Source organism: Saccopteryx leptura, chromosome 3, assembly GCF_036850995.1.
Source record: "Saccopteryx leptura isolate mSacLep1 chromosome 3, mSacLep1_pri_phased_curated, whole genome shotgun sequence".
Lineage (NCBI taxonomy): Eukaryota > Metazoa > Chordata > Mammalia > Chiroptera > Emballonuridae > Saccopteryx > Saccopteryx leptura.
This window is the reverse complement of record NC_089505.1, coordinates 31437382-31454273: the sequence shown is the minus strand read 5'-3', so window position 1 is coordinate 31454273 and position 16892 is coordinate 31437382.

Below are 16892 nucleotides of genomic sequence, written 5' to 3'. Positions count from 1 at the left end.
TTGCCGTTTTGATTTGCATTTCTCTAATAGCTAAAGAAGATGAGCATCTTTTCATATATCTGTTGGCCATTTGTATTTCTTCCTGGGAGAAGTGTCTGTTCATATCCTCTTCCCATTTTTTTATTGGATTGTTTGTTTGTTTGTTGTTGAGTTTTATGAGTTCTTTGTATATTTTGGATATTAGGCCCTTATCTGAGCTGTTGTTTGAAAATATCATTTCCCATTTAGTTGGCTTTCTGTTTATTTTGCTATCAGTTTCTCTTGCTGAGCAAAAACTTCTTAGTCTGATGTAGTCCCATTCATTAATTTTTGCCTTCACTTCTCTTGCCTGTGGAGTCAAATTCATAAAATGCTCTTTAAAACCCAGGTCCATGAGTTGAGAACCTATGTCTTCTTCTATGTACTTAATTGTTTCAGGTCTTATGTTTAGATCTTTGATCTATTTTGAGTTAATTTTTGTACAAGGGGAGAGACTGTAGTCCAGTTTCATTCTTTTGCATGTGGCTTTCCAGTTTTCCCAGCACCATTAATTGAAGAGGCTTTCTTTTCTCCATTGTGTGTTGTTGGCCCCTTTATCAAAAATTATTTGACTATATATATGTGGTTTTATTTCTGGACTTTCTATTCTGTTCCATTGGTCTGAGTGTCTATTTTTCTGCCAATACCATGCTGTTTTGATTGTCGTGGCCCTATAATATAGTTTGAAGTCAGGTATTGTAATGCCCCCAGCTTCATTCTTTTTCTTTAGGATTGCTTTGGCTATTCGGGGTTTTTTATAGTTCCATATAAATCTGATGATTTTTTGCTCTATTTCTTTAAAAAACGTCATTGGAAGTTTGATGAGAATTGCATTAAATTTGTATATTGCTTTGGGTAATATAGCCATCTTGATTATATTTATTCTTCCTAGCCAAGAACAAGGTATATTCTTCCATCTCATTATATCTTTTTCGATTTCCCTTAACAATGGTTTATAGTTTTCATTATATAAGTCCTTTACATTTTTTGTTATGTTTATTCCTAAGTATTTTATTTTTTTTGTTGCAATCGTGAAGGGGATTATTCTTTTGAGTTCCTTCTCAGTTGTTTCATTGTTGGCATATAGAAAGGCTATTGACTTCTGTATGTTAATTTTGTATCCTGCGACCTTACTGTATTGGCTTATTGTTTCTAGTAGTCTTTTTGTGGATTCTTTGGGGTTTTCGATGTATAGTATCATATCATCTGCAAAAAGTGATACCTTTGTTCTTCTTTTCTGATATGGATGCCTTTTATTTCTTTGTCTTGTCTGATTGCTCTGGCTAGAACCTCTAGTACCACATTAAATAAGAGTGGAGAGAGTGGACAACCCTGTCTTGTTCCTGATTTAAGGGGGAAAGCCTTCAGTTTAGTGCCATTTAATATGATGTTAGCTGATGGTTTATCATATATGGCCTTTATCATGTTGAGATATTTTCCTTCTATACCCATTTTGTTGAGAGTCTTAAACATAAAATTGTGTTGTATTTTATCGAAAGCCTTTTCTGTGTCTATTGATAAGATCATGTGGTTTTTGTTCTTTCTTTTGTTGATATGGTGTATTACGTTAACCGTTTTGCGTATGTTGAACCATCCTTGAGATTCTGGGATGAATCCCACTTGATCATGATGTATTATTTTTTTAATATGTTGTTGTATTCGATTTGCTAGTATTTTGTTTAGTATTTTAGCATCTGTATTCATTACAGATATTGGTCTGTAGTTTTCTTTTTTGTGCCATCCTTGCCTGGTTTTGGTATGAGGGTTATGTTGGCCTCATAAAATGTGTTTGGAAGTATTGCTTCTTCTTCAATTTTTTGGAAGACTTTGAGTAGAATAGGAACCAAGTCTTCTTTGAATGTTTGATAAAATTTGCTTGTATAGCCGTCAGGGCCTGGACTTTTATTTTTGGGGAGGTTTTTAATGGTTTTTTCTATTTCTTCTTTACTGATAGGTCTGTTTAGGCTTTCTGCTTCTTGACTCAGTCTAGGAAGGTTGTATTGTTCTAGGAATTTATCCATTTCTTCTAGGTTGTTGAATTTAGTGGCATAAAGTTTTTCATAGTATTCTACAATAATTCTTTGTATATCTACGGTGTCCGTGGTGATTTCTCCTCTTTCATTTTGGATTTTGTTTATATGAGTTCTTTCTCTTTTTTTCCTTGGTAAGTCTTGCCAAGGGTTTGTCAATTTTGTTGATCTTTTCAAAGAACCAGCTCCTTGTTCTATTAATTTTTTCTATAGTTTTTCTGTTCTCTAATTCATTTATTTCTGCTCTGATTTTTATTATCTCCTTTCTTCGGCTGGTTTTGGGTTGTCTTTGTTCTTCTTTTTCTAGTTCCTTAAGGTGGGAAGTTAAGTGGTTCACTTGGGTTCTCTCTTGTTTGTTCATATATGCCTGAAGTGATATGAACTTCCCTCTTATTACTGCTTTTGCTGCATCCCATAGATTCTGATATGTCGTATTGTCATTTTCATTAGTCTGTATATATCTTTTGATCTCTGCACTTATTTCTTCTTTGACCCATTCATTTTTAAAAAGTATGTTGTTTAGTTTCCACATTTTTGTGGGATTTTTTTCCTCTTTTTTGCAGTTGAATTCTAGTTTCAAGGCTTTATGATCAGAAAATATGCTTGGTACAACTTTGATTTTTCTGAATTTGCTGATGTTGTTTTTGTGGCCCAACATATTGTCAATTCTTGAGAATGATCCATGTACACTGGAGAAAAATGTATACTCAGTCACTTTGGGATGAAATGTCCTGTAGATGTCTATCATATCCAGGTGCTCTAGTGTTTTGTTTAAGGCCACTATGTCTTTGTTGATTCTCTGTTTGGATGACCGATCTAGAGCCGTCAGCGGTGTATTGAGGTCTCCAAGTATGATTGTGTTTTTGTCAGTTTTTGTTTTAAGATCAGTAAGTAGCTGTCTTATATATTTTGGTGCTCCTTGGTTTGGTGCATATATATTAAGAATTGTTATGTCTTCTTGATTCAGTGTCCCCTTAGCCATTATGAAATGGCCATTTTTGTCTCTGAGTAATTTTCCTGTCTTGTAGTCAGCATTATCCGATATGAGTATTGCTACACCTGCTTTTTTTTGGATGTTATTTGCTTGGAGTATTGTTTTCCAGCCTTTCACTTTGAATTTGTTTTTATCCTTGTTACTTAGATGAGTTTCCTGTAGGCAGCATACAGTTGGATTTTCCTTTTTAATCCATTCTGCTACTCTGTGCCTTTTTATTGGTGAGTTTAATCCGTTTACATTTAGTGTAATTATTGATACTTGTGAGTTCCCTATTGCCATTTTATATCTTGCTTTCTGTTAGTTTTGTGTCTTGTTTGATCCTTCTCTTTTTTTTTTCTATCTTTTGTTTTTATTTGGTTGTATTCCATACATCTTTCCTCTGTTGCTATCTTTTTTATCTCATGTGCTTCTGTGGTGTTTTTTTCAATGGTGGTTACCTTTGAGTAATGAAAAGGGTCCCTACCCTGTTCATTGTAGCGAACTATTTTGTGACTACTTTTGCACTCCATCGTCCTTTGCTACTGTTAATCTCCATCTTCTCCCCCTCTTTCTTTTTGTTGTTGTCACAGTTTACATTTGGTTTCATTGTGTTCTTCTTGGAGCTTTTACTTGTGGCTCTGTTTTTTTTTTTGTTCTTTGTATCTGATTGGAGAACCCCCTTTAGTAATTCCTGGAGTGGGGGTTTTTTGATGATAAATTCCCTCATCTTTTCTGTATCTGTGAATGTTTTTATTTCTCCTTCATATTTGAAGGATAGCTTTGATGGGTATAGTATTCGTGGCTGAAAGTTCCTCTCTTTCAGGACTTTAAATATTGGGGTCCACTCTCTTCTAGCTTGTAGAGTTTCTGCTGAGAAATCTGATGTTAATCTAATGGGCCTTCCTTTATATGTTGTATTCTTCTTTTCCCTGGCTGCCTTGAGAATTTTTTCTTTGCTGTTGGTTTGTGTCAATTTCATTATGATGTGCCTTGGAGTAGGTTTGTTGGGGTTAAGAAAACTCAGAGTTCTGTTTGCTTCTTGTACTTGAGGGTTTAGTTCTTTCCACAGGCTTGGGAAGTTCTCATCTATTATTTGTTTGAGTATGTTCTCCATTCCATTTTCTCTCTCTTTTCCCTCTGATATACCTATTATTCTTATGTTATTCTTTTTGATGGAGTCAGATAATTCTTGTAGGGCTATCTCATTTTTTTAAATTTTTGAGTCTCTTTCTTCTTTTCTATGTTGTGCCTCAAGTTGCTTGTCTTCTATTTCACTAATCCTCTCTTCTAACTGACCTGTTCTATTAGCTAAGCTTGTTACTTCGTTTTTCAGCTCGTGAATTGAGTTTTTCATCTCTGTTTGATTTGTTTTTATAGTTTCAATTTCCTTGGACATATATTCTTTGTGTTCATTGAGTTGTTTTCTGAGCTCCCTAAATTGCCTTTCTGTGTTTTCTTGTATATCTCAGAGGATTTTTAGGATTTCTATCTTGAATTCTCTGTCATTTAGCTCCAAGGTTTCCAATATATTAAATTTTTTCTCCATAGATTTTTCCTCATCTAGCTGTGTTACCTCTCTTTCTTTTGTATCCATGATATTTGATTTTCTCTTCCTTAATGGCATCTGAGGGTGGTTTTGTTGATAGTATTAATGAGATGTAATAAAGAATCAAAAGTTAAAAAAAGTAATAAAAAAAATAAAAAATCGAAAAGAGTTGTTTTTTTTTTTAAAAAAATTAATAATGAAATAAAGAAAAATAAAATAAAATAAAAATTTTTTAAAAAGGAAATTATTCCCCCCCTCCTTTTTTCCTCTCCTCTCCTCTCCCCTCTTTCTTGAGAAAATCTTGTGGTGAACTGTGAATTATAACAAACAATGCCTGTGATGGAGGGCCTGAATTGGGGAAAAGTAATAAAGGGGCAAAAAAAAAAAAAAAAAAAAAAGAAAAGAAAAAAAAAAAAGAAAAACGAAGAAAAAAAAAGAAAAAAAAAAGAGCGTATGGACCCACAAAAAGCAAATAAGGAAAAAATTTGGGTCAAGAATAAAATGATTTGCTTTTAGGTGTTGGATGTCTAAGAGTTATGATGAGAGGAATAAGAGGAAAACGGAAAAATGGGGGGGAAAAATTAAAAAATTACTATTGTATTTAGTGGAATAAGAACTAGATAAAATGGAGAGCCAGGGATGGGAGCACTGCTAGTGAGTTAAAAAGGTGAAGTAAAAACCTCCCAAAATGCCACAAACATAAGTTTGAGTCCCAGATAAGATAATTTGTTTGTTATTGAGGTTTGAATGAGAGGAGATGTAAAGGAGAAAGGAAGAAACTAATATAGAGGGAGAAAAGAAAGAGAGAGAGAGAAAAAAAGAGGGAACCACTAAAAGAAGAAAAAAGAAAGGAGAGAGAGAGAGAGAGAGAGAGTTAAGGGTTTTGGAGTGCAACCCTCATAGAGAGAAAGGAAAAGAAGAGAATAGGAGATGTAACACTTATGGGTAGTGTAGTTCAAGGAGAGGAGAGAGTAAGACCGGCAGAGAGTTAATCCGCCAAATTGGAGGAGGAAAAAAAGTATCAAGAATGAAGATAAGAGAAACAAACGAACAAATATAATAAAATGGGATAGGTTATAAAGTCTGCAGATTATTCTTGATTTTGAGAGGTTATCTTCTTGCTTTTCCTTTTCTCTCCCTCTTCCTGGTCGGTGACTCTGTACCCCGGGTTCTGCCCCTTTGGCACGCTCAGGTAGAGGTTTGCAGTTGATAAGTCTCTATGGCAATGTCATGTATTGTGCTTTAGTCTCGTTGGCAGTCGAGGCTCATTAGCATTTATAGGCTCCGACAGTGAGAGAGTCTGTGTTCCTGGAGCCTTTCTCCTAGTCTTTCCTTCCTCAATTAGTAGCCTGATAATCCAGCTATGGGGTTGCTGCTGCCTCTGCCTGGATAGTAAGAGGCTCAAAGAGCTGGCAACTCCCCACTCTATTTCCACTCAGCACAGGGCTCTGGGTAAGGCTCAGTCGGTCAGAACTGCTAGCATAATCAGGCGGGCTTTCCGCCCACTCAAAGACCTCTGGCTCTGTCTGCCACTCTGTCCGGTAACACAGGCGGGCGCCCACTTCCGGGGCGCTTGGAGGAAACTCTCACTCACTGGCTGCACGCGCAGACCAGGATATCCGGCCAGCAGTTTCACGCTCTGAGTGAAACCCCCAAGCACAGGGAAAAGTTGCAGTGTTGGAATTGAGTCTCGCTCCGTCCCCATGCGCGGCTTTTGCAAGGCACTGGGGTGGCCCGAGATTCTGTTTTGGCCCACACAAAGGTCCCTGACTCTGCCCCTCTGTGCAATAACACGGGCGCGCACTGCCGAGGCACTCGGAGGAATCTCTCATTCACTATCTGCGCGCGCAAACCAGGATATGAGGCCGGCCGTGTTTCCCTCTGAGTGAAAGCCCCTCCAGCACGAAAAATCTCCACCGTTGGAACTAGTTCTCACTCCCTCCCGTGTGTGGCTTTCCCAGGGCACTGGGGCTGCCCAGAGACTCTGCCCTCGGCCCACAGAGAGGCCTCTGACCCTGCCTCTCCATGGGGCAACACGGGCACCCACTCTCGGGGCCTAGGAAGAAATCTCTCGCCCACTAACTGCTCGCACGCCGACCAGGAGACCGGGTAAAATGGCCGCCCCGCTTGTCTTTCTTTGTTTGGGTTTGGCGCGAGTGTTAGCTTGTATTGCCCGGGTTGCCACAGGTTCAGTTTTTCCTCGGCTTGGATCTCCGTGCCACAGCCTGGTTCGGCCGTTTGTGCCACGGCCTGGATCTATTCACCCCCTTTGCCTGCCTCAGTTTCTGTATTCACAGTTACCAGAGAAAGCCGCCCTGTTTAGGCTAGTGAGGAAGGCGGAGCATTTCTTACTCCCTATTTCCTTCGGGGTTTGGTTATATATTTAGCCATTTTTTCACTTGACCATACCTTTGGGTGTATTGCGAAGCATCTGGAGGCTCCAAGTATAGGTTTTTCTGTTTCTGGTTGAAGATCTTGTTGAGTTTTGGGGGAGATTTATCGGTATCGCTTCCTACCCCGCCATTACTCTGACCTAGAAAGCAATTTTGATGATTCTTCAAGCATGTTTGGATTTGTGTAAGAAGACAAGAGTGTAGACATGATTTTGTCAAGAGGATTAATATCCAAAAATAAAAAAATGGCACCTGACAAATTAGAAGACAATGAATAGATTAATATCATAACAGTCAACAAAAAAGTTTTATGCTATCACTTACCGTACTCAGTAGGTCAGATTAGGTATAACAGATTTTTAACTATGTTATAATGTTTCTTTTTTTTTTAAATTTTAATGGAGTGACATTGATAAATCAGGGTACATATGTTCAGAGAAAACATCTCCAGCTTATTTTGACATTAATTATGTTTCTTATTATTAAAATATAGAGGAAAATCATAGAAAAAATTCAGTGAAACATTGGATAATAGACCTATTTATTCTACATACATGTCTCATAGAATTGCACTGCTGTAAAGTTAAATTATAAGTAATATATAAGACAAAAACTCAAAGATAAATTAAAAAATCCAGTAAAGGAGGATAAAGCAGCCTGCCCTGTGGTGGCACAGTGGATAGAGAGCCAATCTGGAATGCTGAGATCGCCAGTTCAAAACCCTGCGCTTGCCAGGTCAAGGCACATGCAACAAACAACCAATGAACAGCTAGAGTGAAGCAACTGCTTCTTGTCCCTTGACTCCCCTGTAAAATTAATAAATAAAGTTAAAAAGAAATATTTCACAATAAAGACATTTTAGGTCTGAAAATACTGGTTTCTACTTCTGAAGCCACCATAAACTCTGGCATTGGCTAAATAGAAATCTATTGATGAGTGTACAAAAATGTTACCTTTGTGGTGGCTGCTGCTGGCTGTCTCCCATTGGATAAAATTCATGCCGCAGAAAGTTTACCTCTTAAAACTTCTGAACATCTTGAGTAGCCTTTAATAAAGTGAATTCTCATATCACTTGAGTCTGGAAGTGGTGGGAGACGATAGAGTCTCTGAAAATTGGCCTCTGAGAGTGGAACTGCCTGGCAGTAATGGGTGTGGTGGCCTTGGTGGGGGCTTAGTCTGAACAGGCAGTCAAAAGTGAGACAGAGAATCCAAGCATGCGAAAAGATGGTCCAGTGCACAAGGTCATGGGAAAAAAGAAAAAATCAAAATGACAATTAGAAAGAATTATGAAAGAAGTGAAAGCAAAAGTATGCAAATAACAAAGTGATCTATAAAAATTGTGGTACACAGGCGGGAAATCTGATTTTGGCCATGACGAAATAGTCTGTAACAAATTACCTGTTCTACCAAGAGCAAGTATAAAACTCAATTGAACATGCAGAACAACGATTTGAACACTCAGCAACCAAGATAACCAGGACTGGGTAGAACAAAAGTATAGAGAGAAGGGGAGGAAACACAATGAGGTGAGCTGGGCCATCTCCATCAAGTATTAGATCATTACCAGACAAAAGAGAACATCCCCAGGACCAGCTCTGCCTCTCAGAATAGCATCCATTCTGATAGTCACCGCCAACATCTTCACAATAAGGTTCTTTTCAGTGTTTTAAAATAACAACCTAGAATGTTGAACCAGAAATCAAGTAGTCTCATTTTGAAGATGTGGCCTTCTCATTTTGAAAGCTTAAATAAGGAAGAATTAAGAACTTATTCAGAATTGCTAAATGGATAGATAATTGTATATTGTTTACTTTCAAAGAAATGAAGGAGATGTCCCAAGATGCATGCTGGGAAGTATTCTTCAAATTATCAGGAAAAGCTTGAAGAAATGGAACTTTAGTCATTCTATTCACTCTTCTCTCTAGTTGGGTGAGGACACCTGGTTCATCAAATATAAGGTGGGCAAAAAGAGGTTTCGAGTTATTTGTGTAGAAAATAATACAATACATAATAATACAAGAATAAATTCTCTTTTATTTACTCACAATTGTCACCCTGTATGTCACTAGATTTGGGGCAATATGGGCTTGGTGCATCAAAAACATAAAGTGACTTTTACATTTTATCTACCAGTGCAGGCACACTGGCTCTGTTGACTCTTCCTCTCACTCGTTTAAAACATGCAATAGATGACATAAACTTTCTCAAAATTTCTGGGATTTAAATCCCATTTAAAAGTCTATTCTAATTCAGATTAAAACTTTAGAACCACATCCAGTTTAGCGATCCTATCTTTCCTCTTTCTTATTCCAGTTAAGCATAACCAGGCGGAGGCCTTAGGGTCCTATAGCGGGGAGGGGTGTAAATCTGCTTTTATAGTTTCTCCTCCACTCTCCTTTTTGTCTTGTAATCCTGCTTTCCCTCTAGGGTAGAGTAAGAATTAAATAAAGATAAGATTAACAATAGGACAAAAGTTTTCTCATGCCTAGTAGTGTCATAGGTTTGATGGATAATGCTCTAAATTTGGCAGGTGCCCAAATGTAGTCTCAGTTATGAGGTATACATGGGTAACTCTCAGGTGTGACTCATTGTGAGGACGGCCTGCCCACTGTCCTCTTCTCGGATGTGAGTGAGACACTCTAGTTGACTTTTTCTAAGTCTTCCTTAGAGTCTGTCTATGAGAGAAAGTTTATGTGCTTTTGTTTCTGGTTCTCTTTTCTAGGGCAACATTCCATTGAGTAAAGTATCAACGAAATGATTCCAGCTTCATTCCCTCTTAAGGTCTGCTTATTTAACAGTCATACAGACCTCCTCAGTGTTTCTGTTGAGAAGAGGCAAGTAGAATTGGACAGAGATGGCTAGGAGGAGTAGGGCCAGCAGACAATGAAGTTTTACTGATTAAGGATGTCAAATACATATGAGTTTCATGTGGGCTAATAGACACATGGAAGACAGTCAGCCTTCGCTCTTCTTGCGGGTTTCCCATTTCAGGGTGTTCCAAGTGTCTGTGACACATCCCACAGGACTAGGGGAGGATGTAGGAGAGTCAAACCAGGACCATATTATTGGAAGGCTCAATACACCGAGGTAGGTCATGACCGCCATGCAAAGGATACCATATTTGGTATAAAATTATTATAATGCTCCTTTTCTTCTATTGTGGAATAGAGCAGAAGAGGAGGGTGAGATAAGGAATAAAAAATCTGATATGCTTATCTCTAAAGCCAGGCACTAACACTGGGCACAAGGAGGATAAAATAACTTAATTAAATATTGATTATAGTTTTAAACTGGAGCACATTAGAATAAAGATCTCTAACACTTAGAGTAACTGGCTATCTTTGATATCTACCTGAAGGGATGACGAAGGAAGTTTTGCTTTAGCATGTTTGGAGGCTGTGATTGGAGAAAAATAATTTCATGTTGTTTCTCATGCCTTAAAAATATTCTATAATCAGTTAACAGATATTTCCTAAAAAAGCACTGTTAAACACAAATTAAGTGTATAATAAATAAAATAATTGATTTAGTTATGCCATTACTTGAAGATTTGCTTAGATTTTTAATTAGATTGATTGTGTATTATCAATACCAACCACTGTTCATTTACAGCTTAACACTTTGACCTTGTTTTGTGTGCGGTTACCTCTAGCCTCCAATCCTAAGAGACAAGAGTATATAACATTTCTGTCCCCTTTTCTCATTAACAAAGTCCTGAGTTAGGGCTCTGGGAAGACCACAGAGATGATTAATGCTTCTTTCTCCCACTTACATCATAATGAGTGAGGACTCTCTCACACTCTCAGTCAATAGGGAGATGATTTATTTAATGGATTTTTATTTTAGAAATGTTTTAGAGAAGTTCAAAACATGCCAGGGGAATGTCAAGTGCAGATCTGACACTGAAAACTTTAAATAATGCTAGATAAACAAAGCTTATCTCCAAATCTGCCCTAGGTGTGAAAATCGCAAACTTTGAGAAACTTGATTGCTGCTTAAATTTGATCTTTATTTGATGTAAATCTATTTTAAGGACAGTATTGTGAGCAAGATAAAAAGAGTCACATATGTGCAAGAATTTCAACAACCTTAAAGAGAACTTCCAATTTACATAATGTCACAGCATGGGGCTAGGTGCCCTTTATTCACAAACCTTAAATATGCAAGTGTAAAATAACAGGTTTCCCTAACAGTTTCTGCAAAGAAAAAGTGGGAAAATACAGGACAGTTCTTTTTATAGGACAGATTTGATATTTCTCATATGATTATGTTCTGGGATATCGGCTTCCATTGGCTGACCTCAGGCTTATTATCGTTTACTTCTGTTTTACTGTTTCTAATGTTTGGCGTTGACCAGGTGCTGCCCTGGTTTGCTTTCAAGGGCGTAAAAGTCTTACCTGTGGAAAATGTCACCTTTGCTATTAAAGTTACTTATGGCTTAGGCCAGTAAATCCTAGAAATTTGAGTTTCAGAAATAATAGTGTTGGTTAAAAATTTGGTGAATAAACACATAACACAATTTTAACTTTATTAGCAAAGGACATTAAAAATAGCACCAGCAGGAACAACTTTATGTGCTTTGCCATTATTTCATAACAGAAAGTAGATTTTTATGACTAATTATAAGAAAGTCCTTATTAAACAATAAATAACAGCATTGTGAATTGAATAAATGTTTTATTATGAAACACTTGTTTCATTGTTCTTATTTTTCTCATTTTTCTGTTCAGTGAAGGTTTGCTGCAGTCCAGCACTAATTCTCAGACCAAAATTTTCACACAGCTTGGTTAAGATTTGAAGAAAACAATAAAATGCATAAATATTAAGAAATAGCTTAGAAATACGTGTTTTTCTGTGTAGGTTCTTAGCACATGGTCCAGACCACGACTCTGAAGCCAGTCTGCCCAGGTTTTAATCCAGTCTCTGCCAACTTCTTAATCTCCTAAGAGTCAGTATTCTTAGCTATGAAATGGGGATAATAATACTACCGACACAGTATTCTAGGAATTAATTTCTAGAACCCTGGCCTTTACCTGATGACTGTTTCCCAGCAGGCAGAGTAAGAAGGTGGACATCCTCCTTGCTCCTCCTTCAGTGTCACAGCATTCTCCCTCCCTCCTTCCTAAAACCCCTAGTATCACCAGACTGTACACTCCTGCCTCTTTTCAGCATTGTCAAACACTGACCACAGGGCCCTTCTTTCTTTTTTCACCTTAATACCCATAATTCTCTCATTATCTGCAGTATTACTCTCAATATATACATTATTTAAAACAAATACATTCTTCCTATAAGTACTTTGGAAATATTAATTCCTAGAATACTGTGTCGGTAGTATTATTATCCCCATTTCATAGCTAAGAATACTGACTCTTAGGAGATTAAGAAGTTGGCAGAGACTGGATTAAAACCTGGGCAGACTGGCTTCAGAGTCGTGGTGTGGACCATGTGCTAAGCTTCCTCACGGGTATTAGAGATCCTCTCCTTCGAAGATCTTACCTCCCACCCTTCATCAGTCTCTCATCCACATGGTTGTAACCTACTCTTCTCTGAAATCTTGGTACATCTGAGAATCAGATCTTTAATTTTTTTATTTAAAACGTCACACTCATTATATAGTTTGAATATGCCAGTGAATTATGTGAAGCACTTGTAATCCAGTACATTACTATCTCTGCACAAAAGTGTGAATATGCAGACAAAGGGGTAAGAAATACATGCTAGAAATGACCTTATGTGAGGTTAGACCTTAAATTAATAAGACGTAAACTTCCAATGTTATATCATTTGGAATTTCAGCACTTTGACTTGTAGTAAAGCCTAAAATACACTCCTCCACCCCGTTTTGTATATCTGGTCACCTTTCAGACTCACTGGCTCTGGAGCAAGCACAAGTAACTTTTCACCTCTCGCTGGCTGGTTGTAGCTCTCTTCTTCACCCAGCTTAAATGCCAGCACCACTCATTCTAATGCCTTAGATGTAAAGGTAAAGCTGGAGAAAAGATTATCTACTTGTTCTTATTATTTTTGTTAATGTACTCATATCTATCCATTATTCTATCTATACTATATTATTGGTTCTTACTTAGTAATTCAGTTCCAACTGTAAATCCTTTTCCTACCTTCTCTTTACTCACACAGTTCTATATGGTAGGTAATATTACTCCCATAATAGAGTTGAGTAACCCAAATCTGGGACAAGTTAGTAAGGTCACATGACCAGGATTTCTCCTTAGAGTTTTTTGATTGAAACCTTTATGCATTGACTCGCTAGGGACCCTGCCTTCCAAACTTAGAAAGTGGGCTCTCCCTATAGTGTATACTGGACACATCTACTGTCACTGTTTATCACTTTTTAAGAACTGTCACATATAGTAGGGGAAAAAAATGGAGGGTAGAAGAATGACTCTTGGTAGCTTCTGTAGCTCCTAATGCAGCAAATAATTAATATTAGAGAGGAAAGTTTGGAAAAACACTTAACATTGAGATATAGTTCCTAAGATGCTATAATCACTCTAAGATGTAATCCTTTAATACATATATACCAATGGAGCTACAATTTGTTTTATTAGACAAGTAAAATATAGTAGAGATACACACTTAGACTTAGAGATATTCTGCTAAAATAAAACAAGGAAACACACAGAAAAACCTAATTTCAAGGATCAGATAAGAATAGAGATGTGTACTGGCAATATCAATTTTAATATATTTATTTCATCACAATGACAGATAATTTACAGAGTAAATACCCCATATACATATACTGTCCATTATATGGAAAGTTAGACTTTGTATAAACATATTGAAGTAAATACACATATGAAGGTCATGTTACATATCCTGTTTTATAAACTAGATTAGAGTTTTTGGCTTTGTTGTTTTTTGTCACAAAATATACTGTGGCTGTCTTTTCATGTCAGTTTATATAGAACTTCTTTGTGCTTTAATGGTTTAATAACATTCCATTATATAGGTGGAACCTAATTTAACTTATCCCATATTGAGCAAGGTTTTTTTCCAGTTAATAGTTAAGACTTACACAATAAATGTCCTGTCATGTTAGCTCTTTTCTTAGGATTACATGCCTGAAATGAAAGTACAGAGTCACGGGACACGTGTCATTTAAAATTTTTATGTAACTCTTTTAACTTATCTCAGAAAGGAGGAACTAAATTACATTTCCCCCAAATGTATATGAACGTGTAAAATTCTCATAAAAGTAATCAATTTCCTACACTTTAATTACCATAAGATATTCATAATCTTTTTAATACTTGCCAATTGGATATATAAAACTTCATCACATGTTAAAATAATTTGTAAAATTGGTATTTTAATGAATTTATTAGCCATTTGTATTTTTTCTTTATAAAATTGCTTATTCAATTGTTCAGTGGAATGATTGTCTCTGTCTTATTCTTTTGTAAAATGTTTTTACACTTATTTTTTATTTTGCTACAGAGACAGAGACAGAGTGAGACAGACAGACAGGAAGGGAGAGAGATGAGAAGCATCAATTCTTCGCTGCGGCACCTTAGCTGTTCATTGATTGCTTTCTTATATGTGCCTTGACTGGGGGGCCACAGCAGACTGAGTGACCTGACTCCCTTGTTCAAACCAGAGACCTTTGGCTTAAGCCAGTGAGCCTCGCTCAAACCAGATGAGCCCGTGCTCAAGCCGGCGACCTGGGGCTTTCGAACCTGGGTCTTCTGTGTCCCAGTCCGACACTCTATCCACTGCACAATTGCCTGGTTAGGTAACAAGTTTTTACGCTCTTAAACATATGAACCCTTTCTTCATCATGTATATACCTCTGGTAGTTTTTCCCAAGTTTGTATTTTTTTCCTTAACATGGCTTTTTTTTTTGAAATTTAAAAATTTTAAATTGAGTGCATGAAATTATATAAATTTTCTGTAATGACTTCACCAGTGAAAACTTACAAGTACCTTGTCTCTAATTTTTTAACAGTTGGAAAAATCAGCTTTGATTTTGTGAACTATGTGAAACAAAAAGATTAACAATATTTATCTATTTAGTTATGTGCTGCATTAACATTAATGTTTTTTGAATAATCCATCTTTTTTCAATAACTTACAATCCTTTTTAAATCATAGAAAATGTATGAACTTTGAATAGTGTTTATGGAAATAAATGATAGGAAGTTGCCCTCCATCATGACTAGAAGGTAAAACAACACAGTTCATGGGAATGAGAAAACTTTTACATAAAATGACAATCACTATTGCAGAAGTTGTACCATTGGCTCATGGTTATTTCCACAATTACAAAATACTCCCCCAAAATAAAATGAGTCTCGTCCTGAGCCAGAATGCCTGGTGTATATGACTCAGAGACCTACAGGAGTTCCAAAAACACGGGCCCTAAAAACAAGCTTCTCAAAATAAAAGAGAAGTTAATGTATCGAATCCATAAAAAGCCAGGGAATATAAAACCCGGGGATGCAGAATCAGGAAAGCTTTGAAAATTACAGGTAAGCTTGGTAGGCAAGGTAAGAGAGGTCAGAAGACCTGGAAGAGGAAAATAATTTAGAACAGACAGTGGGGAAGGGCAATGATTTGAGGAAAGCAGAAAATATACACTCTGTGTCCACCACTCTTTAGTAAATGTGGTTCTATGAAATGTTTAATGATGATCACTTCATCTAAAAAGCATAAAGGTTAGCTGTTAAAATTGAAGTTACATTTCTCCTCCCCAATTTATTGAGTTATTGCTATGTACTGTATTTCATATCATAATTATTAGAAAATTTCTGATAGGTCACAAGAGCAATTAAAAATTTTCAAATCATCAATTTGACATTGTTTTATTTAGAAATTAAAATGATTATTAACGAACTGTGTTGTATTAGTTGGCCACTATAAGTTTTATTGCTTTTCTAAACCAAGGGTAAAGAAATTATAGATCAAATGATGTAGAGTTATAATTACTGAACCAGGAACATACTTTATAAACATACGAAAGTGTTCTATAACTCAAGGACAAATTAATAAATGAATCAATTATGTGTGGTGACTATGAGATCAAAAACCCTGTGATACTCAGGGTTTTAGCTGCTTTTCTCTTTCTCTTAGCCACCATGATTGCAGCTCTGTGATAATGCTTCTACTTCCCCAAAATAGTTTCAATTCTTTTAGTCTATTTCCTAGCCACAAGAAAAAATACTTCTTTATAGAATCATCTTAAAAAAGATAGATATAAAAATAATAAAAATGTTATCAATATCTACTTTGATTGAGAACAAGTTGATACCATCTATGGAGCAGAGGGCACTTATAATTAATTCCCCCATCCCAGCATCAGAGGCACCTGTGGCGAACACGGCACCACCATATACAAGGTGCAGAAGCCAGGAGATGCTAAAGCTAATTCCTGACACAGACCCCGTACAGACATGAAGAATATATATATGAATATATATATATATATATATATATATATATATATATATATATTCAACTGCTTTCTAAAAGTTTCTCTTGGGAAAAGAAAAAGAAAATCAGCAACATGAAAGTTAATTACAGAGAAATTTTGACAAGTTGGGAATAAGTAGAAAACTTTATATGGAGAGAAGTAAGGAGGAGAAAGACAATGAAGATGTTTTCGGGTTACAGAGGGAAGAGCCAATAGAATAAAAGGAAAAGGGAGGGAGGGGAGTGTCGCAGGCAGGTGGTACAGAGAACTCTGCCACTGTTAACCTATAGCAATATAACATTATTAATCAAAGAAATGTATTAGGAAAAGTGACAGAAAAGTATAACTTTAAAGATAACTAAAAACATCGAGTCATATTGTAAATCTCACAGAGCAATTGTTTTATTCTTTATAAATAGCCTTAGTTGACTTTTAAAAAGTCATTTCAGTTGGGAAAATGTAAAGACATCTTCAACTTTCTCTACCTGATTAT